The 13,794-nt window shown below is 44.6% G+C and overlaps 1 long non-coding RNA gene across 2 annotated transcripts in view; it reads left to right on the top strand.

The window, feature by feature from the left end:
* The window catches only part of LOC144509762 (uncharacterized), a 56,886-nt gene extending 43,557 nt beyond the window's left edge, over positions 1 to 13,329 (top strand). For both annotated transcript variants that reach the window (XR_013500522.1, XR_013500521.1), the window contains exons 3-4: positions 9,025 to 9,366; positions 12,436 to 13,329. This is a non-coding gene — a long non-coding RNA (uncharacterized LOC144509762). The remainder of the gene's footprint in view (positions 1 to 9,024; positions 9,367 to 12,435) is intronic.
* The last annotated feature ends 465 nt before the right edge of the window (positions 13,330 to 13,794 follow it).

Genomic DNA, 13,794 nt, shown 5'->3' with positions numbered 1-13,794 from the left:
CTGGAAATAGTAGATCCATTGGTGGTTATTTTCCAAAATTCTTTGGACTCTGGAATAGTTCCTACAGATTGGAGGGTAGCTAGTATAAGCCTGCTATTCAAAAAGGGAGGAAGAGAGAAAACAGGGAACTATGGACCAGTGAGCCTAACGTCAGTACTGAGGAAGTTGCTGGAGTCTATTATCAAAGATTTCATAACTTGGCATTTGGAAGGCGGTGGTATAAGCAGACAAAGTCAGCATGGGTTTACAAAAGGGAAATCATGCTTGACGAATCTATTGGAATTCTTTGAGGATGTAACTAGTAGAGTTGACCGAGGAGAACCAGTGGATGTGGTTTATTTAGACTTTCAGAAGGCTTTCGACAAGGTTTCACATAACAGACTACTATGTAAAGTTAAAGCACATGGGATTGCAGGTAACATCTTGAGATGGATAGAAAGCTGGTTAGCAGATAGGAAGCAAAGAGTTGGCACAACTGGGTCTTTTTCTGATTGGCAGTCAGTGACTAGTGGGGTTCTGCAGGGATCTGTACCAGGACCCCAAGTGTTCACATTATATATTAATGATTTGAAAGAGGGACTGAATGTATTATCTCCAAATTTGCAGATGTGATAGTTGGGTGGGAGGGTGAGCGTGAGGAGGATGCAGAGATGCTTCAGCGTGATCTGGACAGGCTGAGTGCGTGGGCATCTGCATGGCAGGTGCAAAATAACATGGACAAATGTGAGGTTATCCACTTTGGTAACAATAATAGGAAGACAGATTATTACTTGAATGGGTGTAAATTGAGAGAAGTGGATACTCAGCGAAACGTTGGTGTCCTCGTGCAATCGCCATTGAAAGTAAGTATGCAGGTACAGCAGGCAGTAAAGGCGGCAAATGGTATGTTGGGCTTCATAGCGCGAGGATTTGAGTATAGGGATAGGGATGTTTTGTTGCAATTGTATCGGGCATTGGTGAGGCCACATTTGGGATATTGTGTATAGTTTTGGTGTCCTTATCTGAGGAAGGATGTCCTTGCTGTAGAGGGAGTATAGTGAAGGTTTACCAGGCTGATTCCTGGGATGGCAGGTCTGTCATATGAGGAGAGACTAAGTCGGTTAGGATTATATTCACTGGAGTTTAGAAGAGTGAGAGGGGATCTCATGGAAACTTATAAAATTCTAACAGGATAAGACAGGGTAGATTCAGAAAGTATGTTCCCAATGATGGGGGAGTCCAGAACTAGGGGTCATAGTTTGAGGATAAGGGGTAAACCTTTTAGAACTGAGGTGAGGAGAAATTTCTTCACCCAGAGGGTGGTGAATGTGTGGAATGTGTGGAATTCACTGCCACAGAGAGTAGTTGAGGCCAAAATGTTGTCTGATTTTGAGAAGAAATTAGATATAGCTCTTGGGGCTAAAGGGATCAAGGGATATGATGGGGAAGGGAGATCAGGATATTAATGATCTTCCATGATCAAAATGAATGGTGGTGCAGGCTCAAAGGGCCGAATGGCCTACTCTTACTTCTAGTTTCTATGTTTCTCCGTTACCCACTGCACCACAAGACCTTTTGTGGGAGCTTGCCATGCCATGCGTAGATTAGCTGCCAACTTTCCTACATTGCAACAGCGACTATACTTTAAAAGTACTTAACTGGCTGCAAAGAGTTTTGGAATGTCCTGGGATCATGCAGGATGGTACTTAAGCTGTTCTTTCATGACTGCAGATCTTTACAACCAGCAAAGTACTTTTGAAGGGTAGTCAGAATTGGAATGCCTGCTGATGTTCACTGCCTAGGTACATAATATCCACTGGAGGTGAGGCGAGGTAATGGACTGTTGCAATTGTCAGCATCTTTAGGAGAGGGAATAATTGGAAGAAGGGAAAAAAAGAAACCCATATAGTCTGATCATTTCCATTTCTGAATGCAATTCACTGCTGATCTTGAATACAGTCATTTACAAAAAAAAAATCACCTATGCATCTCCCAAAGTGCTAGTTGTCAAGCTTATGAATTCAATGGGGATCTGCACAGTGCACTCAGTCAAGGAAATTGAATTCATTATAAACATTTCACACTTTGTGATAACAGCCGACACTAAAAGCCTTTCTTTGCGTGTCATCTTACATTGTTCGCACTTTCACAAATGCATTGTGAGCATAGTTTGAAAAGCATTATCATATTATATAATGCTATCAAAGGCAATTCGCTCACTTAATAAAGGGACCTCTTGACACACGTGATATTATTTAAATTAGAAGGGCACGTATGCACATATGGGATCCAAAGGCAAGAAGTCCAAGCTGTTTGGAACTTTTCTTTCTTGTACTAGTTTTATTTGAATTACAAATGTCAGTCTCCTCCATAACCAGCAGTGTCCCAGAAGTCCCTCTTTTGAAACTGGTGAAAAAAGATAACTTTGGTTTCCTCCCACAGTCCAATGATGTGTGCATTACGTGGATTGGCCATGCTAAATTGCCCCTTAGTGTTTCAAATTGTGTAGGTTAGGAGGATTCGTGGGATAAATACATCGGGTGATGGGGATAGGGTGGGGTGTGGGCCTGGGTGAGATGCTCTATGGGCCGAATGACCTCCTGCACTGCAGAGATCCGATGAAATGATCAATCCCTTTTAAAAGGGGCGGTTTAATGTTACTGTGACAAAAATAAAAACCTTTAAAAGAAGTTTATCAAATTAAAATGCTGTTTCCGGTATCTGGTTGCGGAAGGCCTCATGCCCCTTTAAAAGAAGTTTATCAAATTAAAATGCTGTTTCCGGTATCTGGTTGCGGAAGGCCTCATGCCCCTGATGAAAGCCAAGTCCAGTCAACAGAATTTTTACGACCATAAGTTATTGAACTCGACTATGTTCAGTTAAATGCCACACTCAGTAACCCCTGCATTGGCAGAAGTCTTCGACCGGAATAGGTACAGTTGGAGGGCAGAAACTGGATCGCTGGTGGACATTGAGAAACAACTATGATCTAACGGCTGCACTTGCTGCAGAGCAGGCTGAACCATTCCAACATGCCTTCTACAATGTGTGAGCTTTGGAGTGCAATCTAAGCAACTGGCAGCCATTCTGCTCCCACAAGCAGTAAAACGATAAGTAGCCAGTTAATTTTACTTTCTGATGCTTTTTTGAAAAAGGAATCTTGGCTGGGACTCCCCCTCTTTGGAACAGTAAGCGAGGGGACCAGATTTCACTCTTAATATGATGGGGAGGCTAATTGCACTTGCTGTTATTTATGTGTAAATCGTACGGCAACTTCAGATGAGAAGCAGATGTGTGATTAAATGCAAATATCCAAATGCTGCTTCTAGAATGAACTGCTCTGCCATTAGCTTCACAAAAATGACGTCTTTCTGCCATTGAAATATATTGACTGTTCTGACAGTGCTGTTTTTGTTCAGTAAATAATAAACTAAACTTGCTGCAGATATTTAGAGCTAGTAATTAATAACATAAATACCCTCCTTACAACCTGCCTGGCACTAAAAATTAACTATAACAAGTGTGGACTCTCATTCCTTCAAGTGTTAAATTTTTGGGGGAGTTCTCTTTCTCTTCATTTCTGTCTTTTTCCTCCATTTCTCAATCTATTATTTCTTGTCCTTTATTTCTCTTTCTGCACCAGACATGTCGTTGAATTTTACTCCTGATTATTCTGCCTTCTCCTCACTCCCCGTACTGTTTACTAGAATTCCTTAAATTTTATTGCTAGTGAAGAAATAATGGGAGATGATGGCCTAGTGGTGTTATCGCTAGGCTCGTAATCCAGAAACTCAACTAATGTTCTGGGGACCCAGGTTCGAATCCTGCCCATCTTCTAGAGGAATTTGAATTCAATAATAAAAATCTGGAATTAAGAATCTACTGATGACCATGAAACCACTGTTGATTGTCGGGAAAAACCCACCTAGTTCACTAAAGTACTTTAGGGAAGGAAATCTGCCGTCCTCACCTGGTCTGGTCTACATGTGACTCCAGACCCACAGCAATGTGGTTGACTCTCAACTACCCTCTGAACAAGGGCAACTGGGAATGGGCAATGAATGCTGGCCAGCCAGTGACTCCCATGTCCCATGAATTCATTAAAAATAGATACACAATAGGTTGTTCAGTCCACTTGTATCCCAGATGGCTTGTTTTCATCCTTTCAGCAATTTGTCAGCAAAAATGTTTTGAGTTGAATTATAAAAGGGCAAAGACTAGCAAATGGCAGACGTTGTTAAATAACCTGCAAGATCTCGTCCAAGTTCTTTAATATTCACCTGAACACCAGGCAGGGCCTCATAGAATCAACAGTGCAGAAGGAGGCCATTCGGCCCATCAAGCCTGCACCTACAACAATCCCACCCAGGTCCCATCCCCATAATTCCACGTATTTACCCTGCTTATCCCCCTGACAATATGGGGCAATTTATCATGGCCAATCAACCTATCCCACACATCTTTGGACTGTGGGAGGAAACCAGAGCACCCAGAGGAAACCCACGCAGACACGGGGAGAATGTGCAAACTCCACACAGACAGTCAACCGAGGCTGGAATTAAACGCGGATCCCTGGCGCTGTGAGGCAGCAGTGCTAACCACAGTGCCGCCCTACGAACCTCAGTCGTAGGTTCATTCAAAGCATAGCACATTCAACTATAAAGTATATGCTCAAAAGGAAAATGGAGTGTATTTGTGCCTCTGGCTTGATTGAATGGATATTTTTCTTCTATGGTCTCCTGAGTTCCCTGCCATATCATTGCTTTCATTTATAAAAGGATGCTCAAACTAAAAAGCCCATGATGTAAGGTTTGTGATCCCTGCCAGCCCTGACGAGTGTTTCATCTTGGGTTCAGGGTGCAGAGCAGTTCTGAATGGGAATCTGTAAAAACAATAACCTCCAAATGGGGTGATAAAAGTAGTTTACAATCTGGATTCTTTGTCCAGAGGCAGGTGCCAAGATCCATTGTTCGAATCCAATTTTGTGAGGAGTGCTTTGTGATAATTTGGTGAGGTTTCCATCCATGAATGCTGCCGGGTGAACCTTGTGCTCTGTTGACTTGTTCAATTCAATTAAGTCCACATAGATACCAATTGAACCAATAGACTTCGGTACTGTGACCATTCCAGAACATCACTTCACTGGTATAATTACCGGAGAGATGTCCCCTTGTTGTAACATGTGTTCAAGCTCACTCTTTGTCTAAGGGTGGGTGAGTGACCTTCCTGACTGTGAAAAAAGCATATAGGCTTAGTAGCTGCCCTTAGGGCAATGTGATTTTTCTGTTTTCAGCTTTCCTAAGCATGACAATGTGGAATTTCATTTCTGAACACCTCATTAGACTGCTCATCAGCAATTTCATACACCTTGTAAATGAGCCTCAGCTGCAAACTTGCTTTTCTGCTCAATAATGATGACTCCTGATTCTTTAGCACATAAAAAAGCTTCAGTAATTTCTTTTTCCTTGTATTCCAATCTAGCCAGGTGTTGGCCATTACTTTTAATGTAGTCCCTCCTGGACCTTGCAACTGGACGGAGGATCGCTCTAAAGTGTTATCTTCATCCGCTTTTTAGGCTTCACTTGGTTTCATTGTAACTTCGTTATTCCTGTGAGCTATAGGAACTTTGGATCTGCAGACTGTTTTCAAACATCCCCACAATTGTGACACTCAGTTCTGGCTGCTGGGCATTCTCCTCACTTGTGTATGGCTTTCCTGCCACACCAGGAGCATCTCAAAATGATGGTTGGTGCGCTTCCCCCCTCCCTCCCCCCACCCCCTGCCGAGCATGTGGGCTTTTGCTTCCCCATGCTTCCTCTTTTTTTCTGTCTGACATATTGAATGGCTTCACTCTTATTCCCAAGGCACGTCATTTACCCTTTAAATGACCGCTCTCTTTAACTTCCTAATCTCTGTCCTTGGCACTATTTTTACTGATGTGGAGATGCCGGCGTTGGACTGGGGTAAACACAGTAAGAAGTTTAACAACACCAGGTTAAAGTCCAACAGGTTTATTTGGTAGCAAAAGCCACACAAGCTTTCGAGGCTCTGAGCCCCTTCTTCAGGTGAGTGGGAATTCTGTTCACAAACAGAACTTATAAGACACAGACTCAATTTACATGAATAATGGTTGGAATGCGAATACTTACAACTAATCCAGTCTTTAAGAAACAAAACAATGGGAGTGGAGAGAGCATCAAGACAGGCTAAAAAGATGTGTATTGTCTCCAGACAAGACAGCCAGTGAAACTCTGCAGGTCCACGCAACTGTGGGAGTTACAAATAGTGTGACATAAATTCTGATTCTAGGATCGCATGATAAAGACTCAGGAGGAAAAAAGCTGAAATATTTATGTGAAATAGTGTGACATAAACCCAATATCCCGGTTGAGGCCGTCCTTGTGTGTGCGGAACCTGGCTATCAGTTTCTGCTCCGCGACTCTGCGCTGTCGTGTGTCGCGAAGGCCGCCTTGGAGAACGCTTACCCGAATATCAGAGGCCGAATGCCCGTGACCGCTGAAGTGCTCCCCAACAGGAAGAGAACAGTCTTGCCTGGTGATTGTCGAGCGGTGTTCATTCATCCGTTGTCGCAGCGTCTGCATAGTTTCCCCAATGTACCATGCCTCGGGACATCCTTTCTTGCAGCGTATCAGGTAGACAACGTTGGCCGAGTTGCAAGAGTATGTACCGTGTACCTGGTGGATGGTGTTCTCACGTGAGATGATGGCATCTGTGTCGATGATCCGGCACGTCTTGCAGAGGTTGCTGTGACAGGGTTGTGTGGTGTCTGCTTGGTACAAACACGGGACACAGTGGACAGAGTACCCTTCGTTGTCCAGTACTTCCCCGGAGCGGAGAAGCTACGGCATCTCCTCCGGAGCCTTCAACATGTCATTGATGAAGACGAACATCTCGCCAAGGCCATCCCCACACCCCCACTTCTTGCCTTCAAACAACCGCACAACCTCAAACAGACCATTGTCCGCAGCAAACTACCCAGCCTTCAGGAGAACAGTGACCAAGACACCACACAACCCTGTCACAGCAACCTCTGCAAGACGTGCCGGATCATCGACACAGATGCCATCATCTCACGTGAGAACACCATCCACCAGGTACACGGTACATACTCTTGCAACTCGGCCAACGTTGTCTACCTGATACGCTGCAAGAAAGGATGTCCCGAGGCATGGTACATTGGGGAAACTATGCAGACGCTGCGACAACGGATGAATGAACACCGCTCGACAATCACCAGGCAAGACTGTTCTCTTCCTGTTGGGGAGCACTTCAGCGGTCACGGGCATTCGGCCTCTGATATTCGGGTAAGCGTTCTCCAAGGCGGCCTTCGCGACACACGACAGCGCAGAGTCGCGGAGCAGAAACTGATAGCCAGGTTCCGCACACACAAGGACGGCCTCAACCGGGATATTGGGTTTATGTCACACTATTTCACATAAATATTTCAGCTTTTTTCCTCCTGAGTCTTTATCATGCGATCCTAGAATCAGAATTTATGTCACACTATTTGTAACTCCCACAGTTGCGTGGACCTGCAGAGTTTCACTGGCTGTCTTGTCTGGAGACAATACACATCTTTTTAGCCTGTCTTGATGCTCTCTCCACTCCCATTGTTTTGTTTCTTAAAGACTGGATTAGTTGTAAGTATTCGCATTCCAACCATTATTCATGTAAATTGAGTCTGTGTCTTATAAGTTCTGTTTGTGAACAGAATTCCCACTCACCTGAAGAAGGGGCTCAGAGCCTCGAAAGCTTGTGTGGCTTTTGCTACCAAATAAACCTGTTGGACTTTAACCTGGTGTTGTTAAACTTCTTACTATTTTTACTGCCATTGTAAGCGTTAAATCTTCCCTCATTTGCAAAAGATTTTTTTAGGCTTTCATCCAAGACTCCCAGCCATTATATGATTCCTTATTATTTCATTTCTGAGGATTCCATATCTGCAATTCTCTGCACATATGTAGAGAATATTTATAAATGAAACCATGGATTCACCCAGATTTTTGCCGCCTCTTATTAAATTTCACTCACTCAATTATCAAGTTTTTCAAACCATGAAGTACGAATCAAATCTCTTGAGGTTGAAGGCTCAACGCCTCAACAACATCATCTGCTATGGCCTTACTGCAGAGAGTACAGTACTGACCTGATCATCTATTTCTTCTTGTGCAAACCTGAAGCTTTTCTGTATCTGGAGAATCTTTTTGAGTCTGTTGTGAGCCTTCCATGCTTTGGAATGGTTCGGGGAGTTGCAATGTAGATTCCATGCTTACCCCAACCTCTGGATCTGTTGCTGCTTCATGAGTTTGGCTTGTAGATTTGTCTTAAGGGGAGGTAGTGGCGTGGTGATATTGCTGCTGGACTAGTAATCCAGAGACTCAGAACTGGATCTGGGGACCCAGGTTTAAATCTCACCATGGCAGATGGTGAGATTTGAATTCAATAAAAATCTCAAATTAAAAGTCCAATGATGACCATGTAGTGATTGTCATAAAAACCCATCTGGTCCACTAATGTGATATTCTGTTTTCAGCTTCAGACTAATGTCCTTTAGGGAAAGATATCTGCCATCCTTACCTACATGGGACTCCAGACCCACAACAATGTTGTTGACTCTCAAATACTCTCTGAAATGGAGGGCTGTTAGAGAGGGGCAATAAATGCTGGCCCAGCCAGCGACACTCACGTCCCATAAAATGATTTTTTTTAAAATTGTGATCTGTACTCACTGCTATCCGGACTCTGAGCATGTGTGTCTGCTTGCATCTGCAGCATCCACGATGCTCTGTTCGGTGAGTCTTCAATCTTTTTTCCTGTCCACTTCTTAGTCAGGTCTGCAGTCTTCACTTGGAGATATTCTGTCTGCTGGCACAATGTTTCATCTTGTGTTTGGGTATAGATGGAGTTTCTTAGGGTTTGTCTATTTCCCTAAGATTGCTGTCATAGCCAGTTATTTGCAAAAAAAAATTCTTGTTTATGTGATGACTTCAGCCAAGCTAATGAAGTTTTTTTTTTGTCTTTTAGGGTAAACCAAATAAACCAACGCAAATTAACTCAGGGACAAAGTAAAAGGGGCAGCTCCCCAAAAGGAGGGGGAACAGCCCGAACAGAAACAAAGTGCAAAGGAAACTTAAAACATCAAATCAAAATGTGATTATCGGGGTCTATAGTGCACCCCAGCCCCTGTGGTGCCCAGTGGGCGTGAAAGGCGTCAACTGCGCCCGTGGACACCGCGTGCTCCCTCTCCAAGGACACCTGGCCACGAATATAGCCGCAGTAGAGGGGCAGACAGTTGGGATGGACGACCCCGTCGATCGCCCGCTGCCTGGACCTGTTGATACCATCAATTAGGATATCTCTTTTAAGGTACCAACATCATAAACTAACTCAAATTAACTGAGGGACAAATTAAAAGGGGCAGCTCCCCAGAAGGAGGGGGAACAGCCCGAACCAAAATCTAATCACAAAGGAAACTTAAAACATTAAATCAAAAGATGATTATCAGGATCGATAATACACTTCAGCCCCTGCAGTGCCCAGCGGGCGCAAAAGGCGTCAACTGCGCCCGTTGACACCGCATGCTCCCTCTCCAGGGACACCTGGCCGCGAATATAGCCACGGTAGAGGGGCAGACAGTCGGGATGGGACAACCCTGTCGATCGACCGCTGCCTGGACCTGTTGATACCATCAATTAGGATAGTTCATACTCTAGCAAGCCAACCTCATTAGCTTGGCTGAAGCCATCACAGTTTATTTGCAGATCATCGCAATAAACTACACAAAGTTGTACTGCCGTTTACCATCAGATTGTGGCCTCTTAGTCATGTGACAGTGCATCAGGCATTGCATAAGTATCAGGTGCTCCTGATATTCATATTTTACAACTAGAACATGATTCCATTAATATGCTTAGGTTTCTAATTTGCTGGAGTGAACTTTTTGAAAATTTTTTGACCTGGAGGTTTAGAAAGTGTTGTTCCTAACACTGTTGTCTCAATCAATGGTAAAAGCCAAAACGGAACACAAGATAGTAGCTGTTCAGGAGTGGCACAGTGGTTAGCACTGCTGCCTCACAGCGCCAGAGACCCGGGTTTGATTCCAGGCTTGGGTCTGTGTGGAGTTTGCACATTCTCCCCGTGTCTGCGTGGGTTTCCTCTGAGTGCTCCGGTTTCCTCCCACAGTCCAAAGATGTGCGGGTTAGGTGGATTGGCCATGCTAAATTGCCCATTGTGTCATGGGGACAGGGCCTGCGTGGGATTGTGGTTGGTGCAGACTCGATGGGCCGAATGGCTTCCTTCCACACTGTAGGATTCTATGTAATCACAAATTAAGATTCGAGTGGCTTGCTAATCCAATTCACAAGGTAGTTAAGAGTCAGTATCATTTGTTTTAAACTGAAGTCACACATAGACAAGTATAGATATACACAGCAGATTTCCTTCCTTGTAAAACAGTTAGGGTGGGAGTTTACTGCCTCGCTCATCCCAAAACCATAAAATCCCGCTCGAGGTCAACAGACCTTTCCATAGTCCGCCCCTCGCCCACTCTGATTCCCGTGGCAAGTGGGACGGTAAAATTGCAGCCATAGAGTTTTTAGCACTCCCTGACCATTAAATGGTTGGCTTTACCAGTACCAGCTTTCTATTTCCTAATCTCATTTCTTTTAAACTGAAATCAAATTCTCAAGCTGGGATTTGAACTCTCAGCCTCTGGATTGCTCATCCAGTAACATGACCACTGTCCTACCATCTCCGAGATGTAAATGAATTGGAATGGGACACACTGCCAACTGGAAGCCTCTCAGGGATTTGGAGTCTGTACATCCATGATTCCTACCCCAACAATATCCACGCCTTCCGGGCAAGCTCCTCACCTGTAGTGTGTGCTTAGAAATTTGGCATCTGCTTGTGAGCTACACCACAGCATGATCTGGAGTTTGGCAACCGAGAAAGAGAAATGGCTTTCATTCCTGCAATAACTGCATCAGAATGTTGTATCGTACATCGCCCAGCTCAGGGAGCTGCTGATTGAAGCTCGTGGCTTACTATTATCTATTATGTGAGACACACACTGGTCTCTGAGAAAGGGCTAGAACAAATTCAGCCAAATTCCTCCTCCTGAGCACTAACCAACCAATTGCATTGGAGAACGCACAAAGAAACATAGAAACCTAGAAACCAGAAGCAGGAATAGGCCCTTCGAGCCTGCTCCACCATTCATTATGATCATGACTGATCATCAAATTCAATATCCTGATCCCCCTACCCTCATATTCATTGCTCCTTTAGCCCCAAGAGCTATATTTAATTTCTCCTTGATATCACACAACGTTTTGTCTTCAATTACCTTCTGTGGAACTGAATTCCATACATTCACCACCCACTGGGTGAAGAAATTTCTCCTCACCTCAGTTCTAAAAGATTTACCCTTTATCCTCAAACTATGACCCTTAGTTCTGGACTCCCCCACCATTGGGAACATTCTTTCTGAATCTACCCTGTCTAATCCTGTTAGAATTTTACAAGTTTCTCTGCGATCCTCTCTCTTCTAAACTCCAGTGAATATAATCCTAAGTGATTTAGTGTCACCTCATGTGACAGACCTGCCATCCCAGGAATCAGCCTGATAAGCCTTCGCTGTATTCCCTCTATAGCAAGGACATCCTTCCTCAGATAAGGACACCAAAACTGTACACAATACTCCAGGTGTGGCCTCACCAATGCCCCACACAATTGCAGCAAAACATCCCTATCCCTATTTTCAAATCCTCCCGCTATGAAGGCCCACATACCATTTGCCTTCTTTACCGCCTGCTGTACCTGCGTACTTTCAGTGACTGATGCACGAGGACACCAAGGTCTCGCTGAGTATCCACCTCTCTTAATTTATACTTATTCAAGTAACGATCTGTCTTCCTATTATTGCTACCAAAGTGGATAATCTCACATTAATCCACATTATACTGCATCGACCATGCATGCGCCCACACACTTAGCCTGTCCAAATCATGCTGAAGCAACCTCCTCACAGCTCACCCTCCCACCTGATTTTGTATCATCTGCAAATTTGAAGATAATACATTCAGCTCCCACTTCCAAATCATTAATATATAATGTGAACAATTGGGGTCCGAGCACAGATCCCTGCAGAGACGTGAGGATTAACCATGTAACAGTCTTGTGGTGCAGCAGCCCCTCTATGCTTAACTCAAATGTAAAGGATGTCTATATTGGTGAGATCTAACACTGCTGTTCGCACTCTGGAATTGTACCAGAACAAATTGAATTTGCCTGGGCACATTGTATACCATCTCACTGCACCGATTTGCTCACATCTTCTCCATGCTCAGACATTCAGTATGGCAGATGGATAATAGAATTTTAAAAGTTAATAAATTAACAATGTTCCCTGCTTTCTCTCCCTTCGTCGCCCAGTACTTCCCCGGAGCGGAGAAGCTACAACATCTTCTCCGGAGCCTTCAACATGTCATTGATAAAGATGAAAATCTCGCCAAGGCCATCCCCACACCCCCACTTCTTGCCTTCAAACAACCGCACACCCTCAAACAGACCATTGTCCGCAGCAAATTACCCAGCCTTCAGGAGAACAGTGACCACGACTCCACACAACCCTGCCACAGCAACCTCTGCAAGACGTGCCGGATCATCGACATGGATGCCATCATCTCACAAGAGAACACCATCCACCAGGTACACGGTACATACTCTTGCAACTCGGCCAACGTTGTCTATCTGATACACTGCAGGAAAGGATGTCCCGAGGCATGGTACATTGGGGAGACCATGCAGACGCTACGACAACGGATGTATGAACACCGCTCGACAATCACCAGGCAAGAGTGTTCTCTTCCTGTTGGGGAACACTTCAGCGGTCACGGGCATTCGGCCTCTGATCTTCGGGTAAGCGTTCTCCAAGGCGGCCTTCACGACACATGACAGCACAAAGTCGCTGAGCAGAGACTGATAGCCAAGTTCCGCACACATGAGGACGGCCTCAACCAGGATCTTGGGTTCATGTCACACTATCTGTAACCCCCACAACTTGCCTGGGCTTCCAAAATCTCACTAACTGTCCTGTCTGGAGACAATACACATCTCTTTGACCTGTGCTTAACGTTCTCTCCACTCACATTGTCTGTACCTTTAAGACTTGATTACCTGTAAAGACTCGCATTCCAACCATTATTTTGTAAATTGAGTTTGTGTCTATATATGCCCTGTCAGTGAACAGAACTCCCACTTATCTGACGAAGGAGCAGCGCTCCGAAAGCTAGTGGATTTTGCTACCAAATAAACCTGTTGGACTTTAACCTGGTGTTGTGAGACTTCTTACTGTGTTCTCTCCCTTCCCCAATTGTCTTGGCAGTGCTGACAGCACTTTGTGATAGAATGGTTCTACTTGCCCTTAAGTTCTGTCCTTAAAATAACAACAGACGACCTTTGATGTGAAGCGTTCTGACATCCAAACACCAGCTGCTTAACCTGTTAAAAGCTTGAATAAACTCACCCATGATCTAAAATGTGAGCCATGCTTCTGAGGACAGGTTATCATGGAATCATCAGTGGTTAGCACTGCTGCCTCACAGCGCCAGGGACCCAGGTTCAATTCTGGCTTGAGTCACTGTCTGTGTGGAGTTTGCACATTCTCCCCGTGTCTGTGTGGGTTTCCTCCGGGTGCTCCGGTTTCCTCCCACAGCCCAAAGATGTGCGGGCTAGGTGGATTGGCCATGCTGAATTGCCCCTTAGTATCAGGGGGACTCGCTAGGGTGAAAG

The sequence above is a fragment of the Mustelus asterias genome, chromosome 22, assembly GCF_964213995.1.
Source record: "Mustelus asterias chromosome 22, sMusAst1.hap1.1, whole genome shotgun sequence".
NCBI lineage: Eukaryota > Metazoa > Chordata > Chondrichthyes > Carcharhiniformes > Triakidae > Mustelus > Mustelus asterias.
This window is presented reverse-complemented; position numbering and strand designations above follow the sequence as displayed.